Here is an 886-nt window from a genome sequence, read left to right on the forward strand (position 1 = left end):
CAGAAAAGAAAAAATATGGCTAGGGCTGCCAACCTTTTTGTTGGAAGCTTGCTAATGTCAACATTACAGAGGCTGGTGTGCCAGGTGGTATGAGGAAATAGACTTGTACTATATAAAATATATGAGCTACTGGCACAGATTTAAAGTGGTGCTGCTGTTGTGGTCACACCTGGCCCTGATGGAATCAAGCTTAGATTGGGCCTGGCATAGTCCTAGGGTAAACTGTAGGATAAGATTGATTTGCTAGGACAGGTAATAACTTCCCTAGAACTGCAAGCATTTAATATAAAGTGACTATGCCACCTTCTGCCAAGTTTGCCATGCAAAACTATTGTTGAAGAATGCTAGCCACCTTCTGCCAAGTTTGCCATGCAAAACTATTGTTGAAGAATGCTAGCCAGCAGATATTGATCAAGTCATGTCATGCCTTCCCTTTCAAAATCTTTCAGTGGCTAAGAAATTAGGATTACAGTGCTTAATTTTTTTTTTATTTTGAGATGGAGTCTCTCTCTGTCGCTCAGGCTGGAGTGCAGAGGCGTGATCTCAGTTTACTGCAACCTCTGCCTCCTAGGTTCAAGTGATTCTCCTGCCTCAGCCTCCCAAGTAGCTGGGACTACAGGCGCACCACCATGCCCAGCTAATTTTTGTATTTTAAGTAGAGACGGGTTTCGCCATGTTAGCCAGGCTTGTCTCGAACTCCTGACCTCAGGTGATCCACCCGCCTCGGCCTCCCAAAGTGCTAGGATTACAGGGGTGAGCCACTGCACCTAGCCTGTGCTTAACACTGTCCCTTCATGATTTGATTTCCAGGTACCTTTATAGCCTCATCTATAGCAATATTCCTGCCCCCTTCATGCTTTTATATGGTGGCATGGCAAATATTTAA

This window comes from Pongo abelii, chromosome 4, assembly GCF_028885655.2.
Source record: "Pongo abelii isolate AG06213 chromosome 4, NHGRI_mPonAbe1-v2.0_pri, whole genome shotgun sequence".
Classification (NCBI taxonomy): domain Eukaryota; kingdom Metazoa; phylum Chordata; class Mammalia; order Primates; family Hominidae; genus Pongo; species Pongo abelii.